Raw genomic sequence first — 20,755 nt, 5'->3', positions numbered from 1 at the left:
CAAAACAGGAGCCTTATTTTAAAGTGTAACACACTCCACCATTTGTTAATGAGTTACTAACACTTAAAACTGCAAAACAGGAGTCTTGTTAATGAGTTACTAACACTTAAAACTGCAAAACAGGAGCCTTATTTTAAAGTGTAACACACTTTACCATTTGTTAATGAGCTACTAACACTTATAACTGCAAAACAGGAGCTTTATTGTAAAGCGTAACACACTTCACCATTTGTTAATGAGTTACTAACACTTATAACTGCAAAACAGGAGCCTTATTTTAAAGTGTAACACACTCCACCATTTGTTAATGAGTTACTAACACTTAAAACTGCAAAACAGGAGTCTTGTTAATGAGTTACTAACACTTATAACTGCAAAACAGGAGCCTTATTTTAAAGTGTAACACCCTTCACAATTTGTAAATGAGTTACTTACACTTAAAACTGCAAAACAGGAGCCTTCTTAATGAGTTACTAACACTTAAAACTGCAAAACAGGAGCCTTATTTTAAAGTGTAACACACTCCACCATTTGTTAATGAGTTACTTACACTTAAAACTGCAAAACAGGAGCCTTATTTTAAAGTGTAACACACTCCACCATTTGTTAATGAGTTACTAACACCTAAAACTGCAAAACAGGAGCCTTATTTTAAAGTGTAACACACTCCACCAATTGTTAATGAGTTACTTACACTTAAAAGTGCAAAACAGGAGCCTTATTTTAAAGTGTAACACACTCCACCATTTGTTAATGAGTTATTAAAACTTAAAACTGCAAAACAGGAGCCTTATTTTAAAGTGTAACATACTCCACCATTTGTTAATGAGTTACATACACTTAAAACTGCAAAACAGGAGCCTTATTTTAAAGTGTAACACACTCCACCATTTGTTAATGAGTTACTTACACTTAAAACTGCAAAACAGTAGCCTTGTTAATGAGTTACTAATACTTAAAACTGCAAAACAGGAGCCTTATTTTAAAGTGTAACACACTTCACCATTTGTTAATGAGTTACTTACACTTAAAACTGCAAAACAGGAGCCTTATTTTAAAGTCTAACACACTCCACCATTTGTTAATGAGTTACTTACACTTAAACCTGCAAAACAGGAGCCTTATTTTAAAGTGTAACACACTCCACCATTTGTTAATGAGTTACTTACACTTAAAACTGCAAAACAGGAGCCTTATTTTAAAGTCTAACACACTCCACCATTTGTTAATGAGTTACTTACACTTAAACCTGCAAAACAGGAGCCTTATTTTAAAGTGTAACACACTCCACCATTTGTTAATGAGTTACTAACAACTAAAACTGCAAAACAGGAGCCTTATTTTAAAGTGTAACACACTCCACCATTTGTTAATGAGCTACTAACACTTATAACTGCAAAACAGGAGCCTTATTTTAAAGTGTAACACACTTCACCATTTGTTAATGAGTTACTAACACTTATAACTGCAAAACAGGAGCCTTTTTTAAAAGTGTAACACACTTCACCATTTGTTAATGAGCTACTAACACTTAAAACTACAAAACAGGCGCTTTATTGTAAAGCGTAACACACTTCACCATTTGTTAATGAGTTACTAACACTTATAACTGCAAAACAGGAGCCTTATTTTAAAGTGTAACACACTTCACCATTTGTTAATGAGTTACTAACACTTAAAACTGCAAAACAGGAGCCTTGTTAAAGAGTTACTAACACTTAAAACTGCAAAACAGGAGCCTTATTTTAAAGTGTAACACACTTTACCATTTGTTAATGAGCTACTAACACCTAAAACTGCAAAACAGGAGCCTTATTTTAAAGTGTAAAACACTCCACCATTTGTTAATGAGTTACTAACACTTATAACTGCAAAACAGGAGCTTTATTGTAAAGTGTAACACACTTCACCATTTGCTAATGAGTTACTAACACTTATAACTGCAAAACAGGAGCCTAATTTTAAAGTGTAACACACTTCACCATTTGTTAATGAGTTACTAACACTTATAACTGCAAAACAGGAGCCTTATTTTAAAGTGTAACACACTTCAACATTTGTTAATGAGTTACTAACACTTATAACTGCAAAACAGGAGCTTTATTGTAAAGCGTAACACACTTCACCATTTGTTAATGAGTTACTAACACTTATAACTGCAAAACAGGAGCCTTATTTTAAAGTGTAACACACTTCACCATTTGTTAATGAGTTACTAACACTTATAACTGCAAAACAGGAGCCTTATTTTAAAGTGTAACACACTTCAACATTTGTTAATGAGTTACTAACACTTATAACTGCAAAACAGGAGCCTTATTTTAAAGTGTAACACACTTCACCATTTGTTAATGAGTTACTTACACTTAAAACTGCAAAACAGGAGCCTTATTTTAAAGTCTAACACACTCCACCATTTGTTAATGAGTTACTTACACTTAAACCTGCAAAACAGGAGCCTTATTTTAAAGTGTAACACACTTCACCATTTGTTAATGAGCTACTAACACTTAAAACTACAAAACAGGAGCTTCAATGTAAAGCGTAACACACTCCACCATTTGTTAATGAGTTCCTAACACCTAAAACTGCAAAACAGGAGCCTTATTTTAAAGTGTAACACACTCCACCATTTGTTAATGAGTTACTAACAACTAAAACTGCAAAACAGGAGCCTTATTTTAAAGTGTAACACACTCCACCATTTGTTAATGAGCTACTAACACTTATAACTGCAAAACAGGAGCCTTATTTTAAAGTGTAACACACTTCACCATTTGTTAATGAGTTACTAACACTTATAACTGCAAAACAGGAGCCTTATTTTAAAGTGTAACACACTTCACTATTTGTTAATGAGCTACTAACACTTATAACTGCAAAACAGGAGCTTTATTGTAAAGCGTAACACACTTCACCATTTGTTAATGAGTTACTAACACTTATAACTGCAAAACAGGAGCCTTATTTTAAAGTGTAACACACTCCACCATTTGTTAATGAGTTACTAACACTTAAAACTGCAAAACAGGAGTCTTGTTAATGAGTTACTAACACTTAAAACTGCAAAACAGGAGCCTTATTTTAAAGTGTAACACACTTTACCATTTGTTAATGAGCTACTAACACTTATAACTGCAAAACAGGAGCTTTATTGTAAAGCGTAACACACTTCACCATTTGTTAATGAGTTACTAACACTTATAACTGCAAAACAGGAGCCTTATTTTAAAGTGTAACACACTCCACCATTTGTTAATGAGTTACTAACACTTAAAACTGCAAAACAGGAGTCTTGTTAATGAGTTACTAACACTTATAACTGCAAAACAGGAGCCTTATTTTAAAGTGTAACACCCTTCACAATTTGTAAATGAGTTACTTACACTTAAAACTGCAAAACAGGAGCCTTCTTAATGAGTTACTAACACTTAAAACTGCAAAACAGGAGCCTTATTTTAAAGTGTAACACACTCCACCATTTGTTAATGAGTTACTTACACTTAAAACTGCAAAACAGGAGCCTTATTTTAAAGTGTAACACACTCCACCATTTGTTAATGAGTTACTAACACCTAAAACTGCAAAACAGGAGCCTTATTTTAAAGTGTAACACACTCCACCAATTGTTAATGAGTTACTTACACTTAAAAGTGCAAAACAGGAGCCTTATTTTAAAGTGTAACACACTCCACCATTTGTTAATGAGTTATTAAAACTTAAAACTGCAAAACAGGAGCCTTATTTTAAAGTGTAACACACTCCACCATTTGTTAATGAGTTACATACACTTAAAACTGCAAAACAGGAGCCTTATTTTAAAGTGTAACACACTCCACCATTTGTTAATGAGTTACTTACACTTAAAACTGCAAAACAGTAGCCTTGTTAATGAGTTACTAATACTTAAAACTGCAAAACAGGAGCCTTATTTTAAAGTGTAACACACTTCACCATTTGTTAATGAGTTACTTACACTTAAAACTGCAAAACAGGAGCCTTATTTTAAAGTCTAACACACTCCACCATTTGTTAATGAGTTACTTACACTTAAACCTGCAAAACAGGAGCCTTATTTTAAAGTGTAACACACTCCACCATTTGTTAATGAGTTACTTACACTTAAAACTGCAAAACAGGAGCCTTATTTTAAAGTCTAACACACTCCACCATTTGTTAATGAGTTACTTACACTTAAACCTGCAAAACAGGAGCCTTATTTTAAAGTGTAACACACTCCACCATTTGTTAATGAGTTACTAACAACTAAAACTGCAAAACAGGAGCCTTATTTTAAAGTGTAACACACTCCACCATTTGTTAATGAGCTACTAACACTTATAACTGCAAAACAGGAGCCTTATTTTAAAGTGTAACACACTTCACCATTTGTTAATGAGTTACTAACACTTATAACTGCAAAACAGGAGCCTTTTTTAAAAGTGTAACACACTTCACCATTTGTTAATGAGCTACTAACACTTAAAACTACAAAACAGGCGCTTTATTGTAAAGCGTAACACACTTCACCATTTGTTAATGAGTTACTAACACTTATAACTGCAAAACAGGAGCCTTATTTTAAAGTGTAACACACTTCACCATTTGTTAATGAGTTACTAACACTTAAAACTGCAAAACAGGAGCCTTGTTAAAGAGTTACTAACACTTAAAACTGCAAAACAGGAGCCTTATTTTAAAGTGTAACACACTTTACCATTTGTTAATGAGCTACTAACACCTAAAACTGCAAAACAGGAGCCTTATTTTAAAGTGTAAAACACTCCACCATTTGTTAATGAGTTACTAACACTTATAACTGCAAAACAGGAGCTTTATTGTAAAGTGTAACACACTTCACCATTTGCTAATGAGTTACTAACACTTATAACTGCAAAACAGGAGCCTAATTTTAAAGTGTAACACACTTCACCATTTGTTAATGAGTTACTAACACTTATAACTGCAAAACAGGAGCCTTATTTTAAAGTGTAACACACTTCAACATTTGTTAATGAGTTACTAACACTTATAACTGCAAAACAGGAGCTTTATTGTAAAGCGTAACACACTTCACCATTTGTTAATGAGTTACTAACACTTATAACTGCAAAACAGGAGCCTTATTTTAAAGTGTAACACACTTCACCATTTGTTAATGAGTTACTAACACTTATAACTGCAAAACAGGAGCCTTATTTTAAAGTGTAACACACTTCAACATTTGTTAATGAGTTACTAACACTTATAACTGCAAAACAGGAGCCTTATTTTAAAGTGTAACACACTTCACCATTTGTTAATGAGTTACTTACACTTAAAACTGCAAAACAGGAGCCTTATTTTAAAGTCTAACACACTCCACCATTTGTTAATGAGTTACTTACACTTAAACCTGCAAAACAGGAGCCTTATTTTAAAGTGTAACACACTTCACCATTTGTTAATGAGCTACTAACACTTAAAACTACAAAACAGGAGCTTCAATGTAAAGCGTAACACACTCCACCATTTGTTAATGAGTTCCTAACACCTAAAACTGCAAAACAGGAGCCTTATTTTAAAGTGTAACACACTCCACCATTTGTTAATGAGTTACTAACAACTAAAACTGCAAAACAGGAGCCTTATTTTAAAGTGTAACACACTCCACCATTTGTTAATGAGCTACTAACACTTATAACTGCAAAACAGGAGCCTTATTTTAAAGTGTAACACACTTCACCATTTGTTAATGAGTTACTAACACTTATAACTGCAAAACAGGAGCCTTATTTTAAAGTGTAACACACTTCACTATTTGTTAATGAGCTACTAACACTTATAACTGCAAAACAGGAGCTTTATTGTAAAGCGTAACACACTTCACCATTTGTTAATGAGTTACTAACACTTATAACTGCAAAACAGGAGCCTTATTTTAAAGTGTAACACACTCCACCATTTGTTAATGAGTTACTAACACTTAAAACTGCAAAACAGGAGTCTTGTTAATGAGTTACTAACACTTAAAACTGCAAAACAGGAGCCTTATTTTAAAGTGTAACACACTTTACCATTTGTTAATGAGCTACTAACACTTATAACTGCAAAACAGGAGCTTTATTGTAAAGCGTAACACACTTCACCATTTGTTAATGAGTTACTAACACTTATAACTGCAAAACAGGAGCCTTATTTTAAAGTGTAACACACTCCACCATTTGTTAATGAGTTACTAACACTTAAAACTGCAAAACAGGAGTCTTGTTAATGAGTTACTAACACTTATAACTGCAAAACAGGAGCCTTATTTTAAAGTGTAACACCCTTCACAATTTGTAAATGAGTTACTTACACTTAAAACTGCAAAACAGGAGCCTTCTTAATGAGTTACTAACACTTAAAACTGCAAAACAGGAGCCTTATTTTAAAGTGTAACACACTCCACCATTTGTTAATGAGTTACTTACACTTAAAACTGCAAAACAGGAGCCTTATTTTAAAGTGTAACACACTCCACCATTTGTTAATGAGTTACTAACACCTAAAACTGCAAAACAGGAGCCTTATTTTAAAGTGTAACACACTCCACCAATTGTTAATGAGTTACTTACACTTAAAAGTGCAAAACAGGAGCCTTATTTTAAAGTGTAACACACTCCACCATTTGTTAATGAGTTATTAAAACTTAAAACTGCAAAACAGGAGCCTTATTTTAAAGTGTAACACACTCCACCATTTGTTAATGAGTTACATACACTTAAAACTGCAAAACAGGAGCCTTATTTTAAAGTGTAACACACTCCACCATTTGTTAATGAGTTACTTACACTTAAAACTGCAAAACAGTAGCCTTGTTAATGAGTTACTAATACTTAAAACTGCAAAACAGGAGCCTTATTTTAAAGTGTAACACACTTCACCATTTGTTAATGAGTTACTTACACTTAAAACTGCAAAACAGGAGCCTTATTTTAAAGTCTAACACACTCCACCATTTGTTAATGAGTTACTTACACTTAAACCTGCAAAACAGGAGCCTTATTTTAAAGTGTAACACACTCCACCATTTGTTAATGAGTTACTTACACTTAAAACTGCAAAACAGGAGCCTTATTTTAAAGTCTAACACACTCCACCATTTGTTAATGAGTTACTTACACTTAAACCTGCAAAACAGGAGCCTTATTTTAAAGTGTAACACACTCCACCATTTGTTAATGAGTTACTAACAACTAAAACTGCAAAACAGGAGCCTTATTTTAAAGTGTAACACACTCCACCATTTGTTAATGAGCTACTAACACTTATAACTGCAAAACAGGAGCCTTATTTTAAAGTGTAACACACTTCACCATTTGTTAATGAGTTACTAACACTTATAACTGCAAAACAGGAGCCTTTTTTAAAAGTGTAACACACTTCACCATTTGTTAATGAGCTACTAACACTTAAAACTACAAAACAGGCGCTTTATTGTAAAGCGTAACACACTTCACCATTTGTTAATGAGTTACTAACACTTATAACTGCAAAACAGGAGCCTTATTTTAAAGTGTAACACACTTCACCATTTGTTAATGAGTTACTAACACTTAAAACTGCAAAACAGGAGCCTTGTTAAAGAGTTACTAACACTTAAAACTGCAAAACAGGAGCCTTATTTTAAAGTGTAACACACTTTACCATTTGTTAATGAGCTACTAACACCTAAAACTGCAAAACAGGAGCCTTATTTTAAAGTGTAAAACACTCCACCATTTGTTAATGAGTTACTAACACTTATAACTGCAAAACAGGAGCTTTATTGTAAAGTGTAACACACTTCACCATTTGCTAATGAGTTACTAACACTTATAACTGCAAAACAGGAGCCTAATTTTAAAGTGTAACACACTTCACCATTTGTTAATGAGTTACTAACACTTATAACTGCAAAACAGGAGCCTTATTTTAAAGTGTAACACACTTCAACATTTGTTAATGAGTTACTAACACTTATAACTGCAAAACAGGAGCTTTATTGTAAAGCGTAACACACTTCACCATTTGTTAATGAGTTACTAACACTTATAACTGCAAAACAGGAGCCTTATTTTAAAGTGTAACACACTTCACCATTTGTTAATGAGTTACTAACACTTATAACTGCAAAACAGGAGCCTTATTTTAAAGTGTAACACACTTCAACATTTGTTAATGAGTTACTAACACTTATAACTGCAAAACAGGAGCCTTATTTTAAAGTGTAACACACTTCACCATTTGTTAATGAGTTACTTACACTTAAAACTGCAAAACAGGAGCCTTATTTTAAAGTCTAACACACTCCACCATTTGTTAATGAGTTACTTACACTTAAACCTGCAAAACAGGAGCCTTATTTTAAAGTGTAACACACTTCACCATTTGTTAATGAGCTACTAACACTTAAAACTACAAAACAGGAGCTTCAATGTAAAGCGTAACACACTCCACCATTTGTTAATGAGTTCCTAACACCTAAAACTGCAAAACAGGAGCCTTATTTTAAAGTGTAACACACTCCACCATTTGTTAATGAGTTACTAACAACTAAAACTGCAAAACAGGAGCCTTATTTTAAAGTGTAACACACTCCACCATTTGTTAATGAGCTACTAACACTTATAACTGCAAAACAGGAGCCTTATTTTAAAGTGTAACACACTTCACCATTTGTTAATGAGTTACTAACACTTATAACTGCAAAACAGGAGCCTTTTTTAAAAGTGTAACACACTTCACCATTTGTTAATGAGCTACTAACACTTAAAACTACAAAACAGGCGCTTTATTTTAAAGTGTAACACACTTCACCATTTGTTAATGAGTTACTAACACTTAAAACTGCAAAACAGGAGCCTTGTTAAAGAGTTACTAACACTTAAAACTGCAAAACAGGAGCCTTATTTTAAAGTGTAACACACTTCACTATTTGTTAATGAGCTACTAACACTTATAACTGCAAAACAGGAGCTTTATTGTAAAGCGTAACACACTTCACCATTTGTTAATGAGTTACTAACACTTATAACTGCAAAACAGGAGCCTTATTTTAAAGTGTAACACACTCCACCATTTGTTAATGAGTTACTAACACTTAAAACTGCAAAACAGGAGTCTTGTTAATGAGTTACTAACACTTAAAACTGCAAAACAGGAGCCTTATTTTAAAGTGTAACACACTTTACCATTTGTTAATGAGCTACTAACACTTATAACTGCAAAACAGGAGCTTTATTGTAAAGCGTAACACACTTCACCATTTGTTAATGAGTTACTAACACTTATAACTGCAAAACAGGAGCCTTATTTTAAAGTGTAACACACTCCACCATTTGTTAATGAGTTACTAACACTTAAAACTGCAAAACAGGAGTCTTGTTAATGAGTTACTAACACTTATAACTGCAAAACAGGAGCCTTATTTTAAAGTGTAACACCCTTCACAATTTGTAAATGAGTTACTTACACTTAAAACTGCAAAACAGGAGCCTTCTTAATGAGTTACTAACACTTAAAACTGCAAAACAGGAGCCTTATTTTAAAGTGTAACACACTCCACCATTTGTTAATGAGTTACTTACACTTAAAACTGCAAAACAGGAGCCTTATTTTAAAGTGTAACACACTCCACCATTTGTTAATGAGTTACTAACACCTAAAACTGCAAAACAGGAGCCTTATTTTAAAGTGTAACACACTCCACCATTTGTTAATGAGTTACTTACACTTAAAAGTGCAAAACAGGAGCCTTATTTTAAAGTGTAACACACTCCACCATTTGTTAATGAGTTATTAAAACTTAAAACTGCAAAACAGGAGCCTTATTTTAAAGTGTAACACACTCCACCATTTGTTAATGAGTTACATACACTTAAAACTGCAAAACAGGAGCCTTATTTTAAAGTGTAACACACTCCACCATTTGTTAATGAGTTACTTACACTTAAAACTGCAAAACAGTAGCCTTGTTAATGAGTTACTAATACTTAAAACTGCAAAACAGGAGCCTTATTTTAAAGTGTAACACACTTCACCATTTGTTAATGAGTTACTTACACTTAAAACTGCAAAACAGGAGCCTTATTTTAAAGTCTAACACACTCCACCATTTGTTAATGAGTTACTTACACTTAAACCTGCAAAACAGGAGCCTTATTTTAAAGTGTAACACACTCCACCATTTGTTAATGAGTTACTTACACTTAAAACTGCAAAACAGGAGCCTTATTTTAAAGTCTAACACACTCCACCATTTGTTAATGAGTTACTTACACTTAAACCTGCAAAACAGGAGCCTTATTTTAAAGTGTAACACACTCCACCATTTGTTAATGAGTTACTAACAACTAAAACTGCAAAACAGGAGCCTTATTTTAAAGTGTAACACACTCCACCATTTGTTAATGAGCTACTAACACTTATAACTGCAAAACAGGAGCCTTATTTTAAAGTGTAACACACTTCACCATTTGTTAATGAGTTACTAACACTTATAACTGCAAAACAGGAGCCTTTTTTAAAAGTGTAACACACTTCACCATTTGTTAATGAGCTACTAACACTTAAAACTACAAAACAGGCGCTTTATTGTAAAGCGTAACACACTTCACCATTTGTTAATGAGTTACTAACACTTATAACTGCAAAACAGGAGCCTTATTTTAAAGTGTAACACACTTCACCATTTGTTAATGAGTTACTAACACTTAAAACTGCAAAACAGGAGCCTTGTTAAAGAGTTACTAACACTTAAAACTGCAAAACAGGAGCCTTATTTTAAAGTGTAACACACTTTACCATTTGTTAATGAGCTACTAACACCTAAAACTGCAAAACAGGAGCCTTATTTTAAAGTGTAAAACACTCCACCATTTGTTAATGAGTTACTAACACTTATAACTGCAAAACAGGAGCTTTATTGTAAAGTGTAACACACTTCACCATTTGCTAATGAGTGACTAACACTTATAACTGCAAAACAGGAGCCTAATTTTAAAGTGTAACACACTTCACCATTTGTTAATGAGTTACTAACACTTATAACTGCAAAACAGGAGCCTTATTTTAAAGTGTAACACACTTCAACATTTGTTAATGAGTTACTAACACTTATAACTGCAAAACAGGAGCTTTATTGTAAAGCGTAACACACTTCACCATTTGTTAATGAGTTACTAACACTTATAACTGCAAAACAGGAGCCTTATTTTAAAGTGTAACACACTTCACCATTTGTTAATGAGTTACTAACACTTATAACTGCAAAACAGGAGCCTTATTTTAAAGTGTAACACACTTCAACATTTGTTAATGAGTTACTAACACTTATAACTGCAAAACAGGAGCCTTATTTTAAAGTGTAACACACTTCACCATTTGTTAATGAGCTACTAACACTTATAACTGCAAAACAGGAGCTTTATTGTAAAGTGTAACACACTTCACCATTTGCTAATGAGTTACTAACACTTGTAACTGCAAAACAGGAGCCTAATTTTAAAGTGTAACACACATCACCATTTGTTAATGAGTTACTAACACTTAAAACTGCAAAACAGGAGCCTTGTTAATGAGTTACTAACACTTAAAACTGCAAAACAGGAGCCTTATTTTAAAGTGTAACACACTTCACCATTTGTTAATGAGCTACTAACACCTAAAACTGCAAAACAGGAGCCTTATTTTAAAGTGTAACACACTCCACCATTTGTTAATGAGTTCCTAACACCTAAAACTGCAAAACAGGAGCCTTATTTTAAAGTGTAACACACTCCACCATTTGTTAATGAGTTACTAACAACTAAAACTGCAAAACAGGAGCCTTATTTTAAAGTGTAACACACTTCACCATTTGTTAATGAGCTACTAACACCTAAAACTGCAAAACAGGAGCCTTATTTTAAAGTGTAACACACTCCACCATTTGTTAATGAGTTCCTAACACCTAAAACTGCAAAACAGGAGCCTTATTTTAAAGTGTAACACACTCCACCATTTGTTAATGAGTTACTAACACTTAAAACTGCAAAACAGGAGCCTTGTTAATGAGTTACTAACACTTAAAACTGCAAAACAGGAGCCTTATTTTAAAGTGTAACACACTTCACCATTTGTTAATGAGCTACTAACACCTAAAACTGCAAAACAGGAGCCTTATTTTAAAGTGTAACACACTCCACCATTTGTTAATGAGTTCCTAACACCTAAAACTGCAAAACAGGAGCCTAATTTTAAAGTGTAACCCACTTCACCATTTGTTAATGAGTTACTAACACTTAAAACTGCAAAACAGGAGCCTTGTTAATGAGTTACTAACACTTAAAACTGCAAAACAGGAACCTTATTTTAAAGTGTAACACACTTCACCATTTGTTAATGAGCTACTAACACCTAAAACTGCAAAACAGGAGCCTTATTTTAAAGTGTAACACACTCCACCATTTGTTAATGAGCTACTAACACGTATAACTGCAAAACAGGAGCTTTATTGTAAAGCGTAACACACTTCACCATTTGTTAATGAGTTACTAACACTTATAACTGCAAAACAGGAGCCTTATTTTAAAGTGTAACACACTTCACCATTTGTTAATGAGTTACTAACACTTATAACTGCAAAACAGGAGCCTTATTTTAAAGTGTAACACACTTCACCATTTGTTAATGAGTTACTAACACTTATAACTGCAAAACAGGAGCCTTATTTTAAAGTGTAACACACTTCACCATTTGTTAATGAGCTACTAACACTTATAACTGCAAAACAGGAGCTTTATTGTAAAGTGTAACACACTTCACCATTTGCTAATGAGTTACTAACACTTGTAACTGCAAAACAGGAGCCTAATTTTAAAGTGTAACACACACCACCATTTGTTAATGAGTTACTAACACTTAAAACTGCAAAACAGGAGCCTTGTTAATGAGTTACTAACACTTAAAACTGCAAAACAGGAGCCTTATTTTAAAGTGTAACACACTTCACCATTTGTTAATGAGCTACTAACACCTAAAACTGCAAAACAGGAGCCTTATTTTAAAGTGTAACACACTCCACCATTTGTTAATGAGTTCCTAACACCTAAAACTGCAAAACAGGAGCCTTATTTTAAAGTGTAACACACTCCACCATTTGTTAATGAGTTACTAACAACTAAAACTGCAAAACAGGAGCCTTATTTTAAAGTGTAACACACCACCATTTGTTAATGAGCTACTAACACCTAAAACTGCAAAACAGGAGCCTTATTTTAAAGTGTAACACACTCCACCATTTGTTAATGAGTTCCTAACACCTAAAACTGCAAAACAGGAGCCTTATTTTAAAGTGTAACACACTCCACCATTTGTTAATAAGTTACTAACAACTAAAACTGCAAAACAGGAGCCTTATTTTAAAGTGTAACACACTCCACAATTTGTTAATGAGCTACTAACACTTATAACTGCAAAACAGGAGCTTTATTGTAAAGCGTAACACACTTCACCATTTGTTAATGAGTTACTAACACTTATAACTGCAAAACAGGAGCCTTATTTTAAAGTATAACACACTTCACCATTTGTTAATGAGTTACTAACACTTATAACTGCAAAACAGGAACTTTATTGTAAAGCGTAACACACGTCACCATTTGTTAATGAGTTACTAACACTTATAACTGCAAAACAGGAGCCTTATTTTAAAGTGTAACACACTTCACCATTTGTTAATGAGTTACTAACACTTAAAACTGCAAAACAGGAGCCTTATTTTAAAGTGTAACACACTCCACCATTTGTTAATAAGTTACTAACAACTAAAACTGCAAAACAGGAGCCTTATTTTAAAGTGTAACACACTCCACCATTTGTTAATGAGCTACTAACACTTATAACTGCAAAACAGGAGCTTTATTGTAAAGCGTAACACACTTCACCATTTGTTAATGAGTTACTAACACTTATAACTGCAAAACAGGAGCCTTATTTTAAAGTGTAACACACTTCACCATTTGTTAATGAGTTACTAACACTTATAACTGCAAAACAGGAACTTTATTGTAAAGCGTAACACACTTCACCATTTGTTAATGAGTTACTAACACTTATAACTGCAAAACAGGAGCCTTATTTTAAAGTGTAACACACTTCACCATTTGTTAATGAGTTACTAACACTTAAAACTGCAAAACAGGAGCCTTATTTTCAAGTGTAACACACTCCACCATTTGTTAATGAGCTACTAACACTTATAACTGCAAAACAGGAGCTTTATTGTAAAGCGTAACACACTTCACCATTTGTTAATGAGTTACTAACACTTATAACTGCAAAACAGGAGCCTTATTTTAAAGTGTAACACACTTCACCATTTGTTAATGAGTTACTAACACTTATAACTGCAAAACAGGAGCCTTATTTTAAAGTGTAACACACTTCACCATTTGTTAATGAGTTACCAACACTTAAAACTGCAAAACAGGAGCCTTGTTAAAGAGTTACTAACACTTAAAACTGCAAAACAGGAGCCTTATTTTAAAGTGTAACACTTCACTATTTGTTAATGAGCTACTAAGACTTATAACTGCAAAACAGGAGCTTTATTGTAAAGCGTAACACACTTCACCATTTGTTAATGAGTTACTAACACTTATAACTGCAAAACAGGAGCCTTATTTTAAAGTGTAACACACTTCACCATTTGTTAATGAGTTACTAACACCTAAAACTGCAAAACAGGAGCCTTATTTTAAAGTGTAACACACTTCACCATTTGTTAATGAGTTACTAACACTTATAACTGCAAAACAGGAGCCTTATTTTAAAGTGTAACACACTACCATTTGTTAATGAGTTACTAACACCTAAAACTGCAAAACAGGAGCCTTATTTTAAAGTGTAACACACTCCACCATTTGTTAATGAGCTACTAACACTTATAACTGCAAAACAGGAGCTTTATTGTAAAGCGTAACACACTTCACCATTTGTTAATGAGTTACTAACACTTATAACTGCAAAACAGGAGCCTTATTTTAAAGTGTAACACACTACCATTTGTTAATGAGTTACTAACACCTAAAACTGCAAAACAGGAGCCTTATTTTAAAGTGTAACACACTCCACCATTTGTTAATGAGCTACTAACACTTATAACTGCAAAACAGGAGCTTTATTGTAAAGCGTAACACACTTCACCATTTGTTAATGAGTTACTAACACTTATAACTGCAAAACAGGAGCCTTATTTTAAAGTGTAACACACTTCACCATTTGTTAATGAGTTACTAACACCTAAAACTGCAAAACAGGAGCATAATTTTAAAGTGTAACACTTCACCAGTCACTTTTATGTAATAAATATAACACAATGCAATGTAAAAAGAAATAAGTAATACAGTTTTATTTGCACAATAGAATACAAGTGAGTTTAAAGGGGATTCAAATTCAAACTGCCATAACAAAAACTTATTAGACATAACTCTTTAAATAAAAATGTCTTTGTATAAATAAATAAAATGTTACTCAACACATTGCTTAAATTAATCTTTAATTTAAATGTCAATGTTTATATTCTAAGTTTTTATCTAATAAAACAGCTGTTCTAAACAAAAGTTTTCCTAAACAAACCAAAAAGTATACCTCGCATACTGCTGTATTTTAAGTTTTGTTTTCATTCATGAACTTGAACTAATGTGCCAAATACACTTTCAATACACATCTTTTTGAATAGCCTCACACCGCTTAGCAAAGGCAAGCACTGTCTCTCCACTAGGCCTCTTGACCAGGACCTCTTCATATACTGTACCTCAGGAGCCACAGTGTTCCTGTCAACGGCATGCTTCTGGAAGGCCCTGGTCATGGCCTTTGCCTTTGGTAAATTTTCGAGGTTGGATCTGTAGTGGCGTACAATTTCACTTGGTGTTTTTACTAGGCAGGAAAAAAAAACAGTCAAACAGTCAAATGTGTTTCAACTAGAAAACAGACAAACATATTCTACAATTTAAAAAGTACTATCAACAAACATGAATTTGTATTCAACATTTCACACACTGCACTACATCCTGTTAAACAGGACTAATTGTGCTCTCTTTGCATGATTGCAGCTAGGAAGTTCTGACAATAATAATAAATACTGTCATACTGTCCAGCTCTAGTTCAACTGTACAAACTTTGTTGATCCATACGTGTTGAAAATTTTTCAAAAATGTTTATTTCTGTACAATGTTTTACGTTTACCACCTAAAATGGAACTTATTAATTTAAATATCTAAATATATAATATAATATATAGTATTTAAATATCCAGCTATATATAATATTTAAATATCCAGCTATATATAATATATAATACACTGCCAGGCCAAAAAAAAGGTCACCACCTGGATTTAACTAAGCAAAGAGCCTCCCATTGGATAATTACTGCATGGGTGATTATGTTTCAGCTGGCAACAAGTTATTTAACCCTAACTGATGCAGCGAGTAGCTTCTCATTTGTTAAACAAACCATGTCGAAAGACACATCCTGTGGTCGTGGAAAAGATGTTAATCTGTTTCATAAGGGTTAAATTATAGGCATGCATCAAGCAGAGAAAACATCTAAGGAGATTGCTAAAACTACTAAAATCGCATTATTAAAAAGTGGAAGGACAGTGGGGAAACATCATTTTCGAGGAAGGAATGTGGTCGGAAAAAAATCTTGAATGATCGTGATTGGCAATCACTTAAACATTTGGTGAAATCAAATCGTAGAAAAACTCCAGTAGAACTCAGGGATATGTTTAATAGTGAAAGTAAGAGCATTTCCACACGCACAATGCGAAGGGAACTCAAGGGATTGGGACTAAACAGCTGTGTAGCCTTAAGAAAACCACTTGTCAGTGAGGCTAACCAGCAAAAATGGCTTCAATTTGCTAGGGAGTATAAAGATTGGACTCTGGAGCAATGGAAGTAGGTCATGTGGTCTGATGAGTCCAGATTTACCCTGTTCCAGAGTGATGGGCGCATCAGGGTAAAAAGAGAGGTGGCTGAAGTGATGCACCCATCATGTCTAGTGCCTACCGTACAAGCCTGTGGGGGCAGTGCTATGATCTGGGGTTGCTGCAGTTGGTCAGGTCTAGGTTCAGCAACGTTATGTGCCCAAAGAATAAGGTCAGCTGACTACCTGAATATACTGAACGACCAGGTTATTCCATCAATGGATTTTTTCTTCCCGGATGGCACGAGCATATTCCAAGATGACAATGCCAGGATTCATCGGGCTCAAATTGTGAAAGAGTGGTTCAGGGAGCATGAGACATAATTTTCACACATGGATTGGCCACCAGACCTGAACCCCATTGAGAATCTTTGGAATGTGCTGGAGAAGACTTTGTGCAGTGCTCCAAATCTCCCATCATCAATACAAGATCTTGGGGAAAGATTAATGCAACTCTGGACAGAAATAAATGTTGTGACATTGCAGAAGCTTGTGGAAACAATGCCACAGCGAATGCGTGCCGTAATCAAAGCTAAAGGCGGTCCAACGAAATATTAGAGTGTGTGACCTTTTTTTTGGCCAGGCAGTGTATATAATATTTAAATATCCAGCTATATACTGTACAATATATAATATATAAGCTATATAATATAGCTACATACATGGAACTTATGGTTGTTTTAACTAGGGTTAGTAATGAGTATTTTAGAACTTTCAGTAGCCTATTGTATATTGCAGTACATTCCAACCCAGAACCCTTTCATGATGCAAAAAAACCTTTGTCATGCACAAGGTTCTTTGAAGGTTTCATGGTTCTATATAGAACAATTGATAATAATAATATGATAATTAATAATAATAATAATAATTATTATAATAATAATAATAATTATTATAATAATAATAGTAGTGGTGGTAGTAGTAATATGCTTTCAGTTCAAGCATGTATGTTTTTTTTTCTTATGGTAGAGTTTAGACTTTGTGTTTAAATGTGTTGCATTTAATTTCATAGTAAGTTGATTTTTTGTGACATACAACGAGTGTCTACACCAATTTTGATACAGAAGCAAGGTAACCACCCCAATGTAGAGGATAATTATCAGTTATATCAGGGTCTGTATCTTGATTTGAGCTCATAATATATCCTTCATTCCAATTTGATTCTCTTCTATAGTGTCTGACAGATGTGAACACCAAGTTTGAATCATAGTATATGGTAGAAATGATTAGTTTTGGCCATTTAACTCACTTCAGTGCATTCTGTAATTAATACTACATACAGTGTATCACAAAAGTGAGTACACCCCTCACATTTCTGCAAATATTTTATTATATCTTTTCATGGGACAACACTATAGAAATAAAACTTGGATATAACTTAGAGTAGTCAGTGTACAACTTGTATAGCAGTGTAGATTTACTGTCTTCTGAAAATAACTCAACACACAGCCATTAATGTCTAAATGGCTGGCAACATAACTGAGTACACCCCACAGTGAACATGTCCAAATTGTGCCCAAAGTGTCAATATTTTGTGTGACCACCATTATTATCCAGCACTGCCTTAACCCTCCTGGGCATGGAATTCACCAGAGCTGCACAGGTTGCTACTGGAATCCTCTTCCACTTCTCCATGATGACATCACGGCGCTGGTGGATGTTAGACACCTTGAACTCCTCCACCTTCCACTTGAGGATGCGCCACAGGTGCTCAATTGGGTTTAGTCCATCACCTTTACCTTCAGCTTCCTCAGCAAGGCAGTTGTCATCTTGGAGGTTGTGTTTGGGGTCGTTATCCTGTTGGAAAACTGCCATGAGGCCCAGTTTTCGAAGGGAGGGGATCATGCTCTGTTTCAGAATGTCACAGTACATGTTGGAATTCATGTTTCCCTCAATGAACTGCAGCTCCCCAGTGCCAGCAAAACTCATGCAGCCCAAGACCATGATGCTACCACCACCATGCTTGACTGTAGGCAAGATACAGTTGTCTTGGTACTTCTCACCAGGGCGCCGCCACACATGCTGGACACCATCTGAGCCAAACAAGTTTATCTTGGTCTCGTCAGACAACAGGGCATTCCAGTAATCCATGTTCTTGGACTGCTTGTCTTCAGCAAACTGTTTGCGGGCTTTCTTGTGCGTCAGCTTCCTTCTGGGATGACGACCATGCAGACCGAGTTGATGCAGTGTGCGGCGTATGGTCTGAGCACTGACAGGCTGACCTCCCACGTCTTCAACCTCTGCAGCAATGCTGGCAGCACTCATGTGTCTATTTTTTAAAGCCAACCTCTGGATATGACGCCGAACACGTGGACTCAACTTCTTTGGCCGACCCTGGCGAAGCCTGTTCCGAGTGGAACCTGTCCTGGAAAACCGCTGTATGACCTTGGCCACCATGCTGTAGCTCAGTTTCAGGGTGTTAGCAAGCTTCTTATAGCCCAGGCCATCTTTGTGGAGAGCAACAATTCTATTTCTCACATCCTCAGAGAGTTCTTTGCCATGAGGTGCCATGTTGAATATCCAGTGGCCAGTATGAGAGAATTGTACCCAAAACACCAAATTTAACAGCTCTGCTCCCCATTTACACCTGGGACCTTGACACATGACACCAGGGAGGGACAACGACACATTTGGGCACAATTTGGACATGTTCACTGTGGGGTGTACTCACTTATGTTGCCAGCTATTTAGACATTAATGGCTGTGTGTTGAGTTATTTTCAGAAGACAGTAAATCTACACTGCTATACAAGCTGTACACTGACTACTCTAAGTTATATCCAAGTTTCATGTCTATAGTGTTGTCCCATGAAAAGATATAATGAAATATTTGCAGAAATGTGAAGGGTGTACTCACTTTTGTGATACACTGTACATATTTACATTACATTTACAGTATTTAGCAGATGCTTTTATCCAAAGCGACTTACACAATGAGCTGAACACGATGAGCAATTGAGGGTTAAGGGTCTTGCTCAGGGACCCAACAGTGGCAACTTGGTGGTGGTGGGGCTTGAACCGGCAACCTTTTGTGTACTAGTCCATTACCTTAACCACTGAGCTATCACCGGCCCCATATATATATGTCCACATACATATATACTGTATATACAACTTAGACTATATACTGTATTTAAGACTCATAATTTGTCATTCCAACTTGAATCTATTCTACAATGTCTAAGTGTCAATACCAAGTCTGAGTCAGATCTATGGTGTACGTTTTGAGCTTTAGAAAGGTAAACACCACAATATATTAATATATTACCATTATTAATCATTATTAGTTAGTTAGTCAACGATGGTGGAAGTTTTTTGTTTTGTCCATTTAAGGCACTCATACTGTTTTAAAACATGTATTTACTTCTGGACTTGTTAAAGCTTATAATATATCCCCCCCTAAATTATACTGCAATATCAGATTGAGTGCTTCTCAGACAAGATTTTTGAACAGATCTATGCTAGAAATTTTGAGTTTTGACAGGTAACTGCCCTAATTTAAACTGTAATTATTACTGCATGTATATACACTTGACCCCATATAGTTGAAAACCTAAGTGTGAATGGGGATATTATTAGTTTTGACTATGTTGTGGACTCAAATGTACATGCACTGATTTACAATTAAACTGACTTGCAAGTCAGTTCAACATGAAAAAAATTACGTTTGTTACATTTGTTAAAAATTTTGAGTTTGGGCAACTTAAAAAGACATTATTTTAGACAAACTAAAAATTCTAACCTTTTTCAGCGCATTATTTTGCTTTAGTACAACATCATACCAATT

This window comes from Trichomycterus rosablanca, chromosome 11, assembly GCF_030014385.1.
Source record: "Trichomycterus rosablanca isolate fTriRos1 chromosome 11, fTriRos1.hap1, whole genome shotgun sequence".
Classification (NCBI taxonomy): Eukaryota; Metazoa; Chordata; class Actinopteri; order Siluriformes; family Trichomycteridae; genus Trichomycterus; species Trichomycterus rosablanca.
This window is presented reverse-complemented; position numbering follows the sequence as displayed.